We start from the raw sequence: 1,993 nt of genomic DNA, 5'->3' as shown, positions 1-1,993 counted from the left end.
TCAAAACTCAAATCTTTTTCAATTTTTTTATATATTTTCGAAAATTTCTTTTAAATTGATTTTCAAAATCTTTTTTATCTTTATTTCATAATTTTTGAAATTACACTAACAATTTATGTGATTGATTCAAAAAATTTGAAGTTTGTTACTTTCTTGTTAAGAAAGGCTCAATCTTTAAATTCTAGAATCATATCTTTTAGTTTCTTGTTAATTAAGTAATTAATTTTAATTTTGAAAATTAAATCTTTTTCAACCATATCTTTTTATCATATCTTTTTATCATATCTTTTACATCATATCTTTTTCAAAATTTTATCTTTTTCAAAAAAATTTGATTTCAAAATATCTTATCTAACTTCTTATCTTCTTATCTTTTCAAATTTGATTTTAATATCTTTTTCAACTAACTAATTAACTTTTTGTTTGTTTCTTATCTTTTTCAAAACCACCTAACTACTTTTCCCTATCTACTTTTTGAAAATATCTCATCCCTTTTTCAAAATTCTTTTTAATTAACTAATTGTTTTAAATTTTAATTTTAATTCTATCTCACCTTTAATTTTCGAAAATCACTAACTACTTTTTCAAAATTTATTTTCGAAATTCCTTCCCTCTCCTCTTCTTATATTTATTTATTTATTCACTAACACTTCTCTTCATCTCAAATCACTGCCTCTATCCTCACCCTTGTGTTGGAATTCTCCATTCTTCTTCACTCTTATTCCCTTTTTTCTTCTACTAATAATAAGGAACCTCTTTACTGTTACTAGAGGATTCCTCTTCTTTTTCTGTTCTCTTCTCTTTCATATGAGCAAGAACAAGGAAAAAGACATTCTTGTTGAAGCTGATCCAGAGCCTGAAAGGACTCTGAAGAGGAAACTAAGAGAAGTTAAATTATAACAATCCAGAGACAACCTTGTTGAAATTTTCAAACAAGAAAAGGAGATGGCAGCCGAACCCAACAACAATAATGCAAGAAGGATGCTTGGTGATTATACTACACCTACGTCCAAGTTTGATGGAAGAAGCATCTCAATTCCTGCCATTAAAGCAAATAATTTTGAGCTGAAACCTTAACTAGTTGCTCTAATGCCACAGAAATACAAGTTTCATAGACTTCCATCAGAAGATCCCTACCAGTTTTTAACTGAGTTCTTGTAGATCTGTGAGACTGTTAAGACTAATGGAGTAGATCCTGAAGTCTACAGACTCATGCTTTTTTCTTTTGCTGTAAGAGACAAAGATAGAGCATGGTTGGACTCTCAACCTAAAGATAGCCTGGACTCCTGGGATAAGCTGGTCACGGCCTTCTTGGCTAAGTTCTTTCCTCCTCAAAAGCTGAGCAAGCTTAGAGTGGATGTTCAGACCTTCAAACAAAAAGATGGTGAATCCCTCTATGAAGCTTGGGAAAGATATAAACAAATGACCAAAAGATGTCCTTCTGACATGTTTTCAAAATAGACCATGATAGATATATTCTACTATGGTCTATCTGAGTTCTCTAAGATGTCATTGGACCATTCTACAGGTGGATCCATTCACCTAAAGAAAACACCTGCAGAAGCTCAAGAACTTATTGACATGGTTGCAAATAACCAGTTCATGTACACTTCTGAGAGGAATTCCGTGAATAATGGGACGCCTCAAAGGAAGGGAGTTCTTGAAATTGATGCTCTGAATGCCATTTTGGCCCAGAACAAAATGTTGATTCAGCAAGTTAACATGATTTCTCAAAGTCTGAATGGATGGCAAAATGCATCCAATAGTACTAAAGAGGCATCTTCTGAAGAAGAAGCTTATGATCCTGAGAACCCTGTAATGGCAGAGGTAAATTACATGGGTGAACCTTATGGAAACACCTATAATTTTTCGTGGAGAAATCATCCAAATTTCTCATGGAAGGATCAACAAAAGCCTCAACAAGGCTTTAATAATGGTGGAAGAAATAGGCTCGGCAATATCAAGCCTTATCCATCTTCTTCTCAGCAACAGA

The 1,993-nt window shown here is 32.6% G+C and overlaps 1 non-coding gene across 1 annotated transcript; it reads right to left on the bottom strand.

Annotated features, from left to right (window-relative positions):
• Nucleotides 1–1,344: 1,344 nt before the first annotated feature.
• On the bottom strand, nucleotides 1,345–1,448 carry LOC112713519 (small nucleolar RNA R71). The gene has a single exon (XR_003158492.1). It is a non-coding gene; the product is annotated as a small nucleolar RNA R71 (small nucleolar RNA).
• Nucleotides 1,449–1,993: the final 545 nt, after the last annotated feature.

The sequence above is a fragment of the Arachis hypogaea genome, chromosome 9, assembly GCF_003086295.3.
Source record: "Arachis hypogaea cultivar Tifrunner chromosome 9, arahy.Tifrunner.gnm2.J5K5, whole genome shotgun sequence".
NCBI lineage: Eukaryota > Viridiplantae > Streptophyta > Magnoliopsida > Fabales > Fabaceae > Arachis > Arachis hypogaea.
The sequence above is the reverse complement of the archived record's forward strand: the minus strand, read 5'-3'. Positions and strand labels throughout refer to the sequence as shown.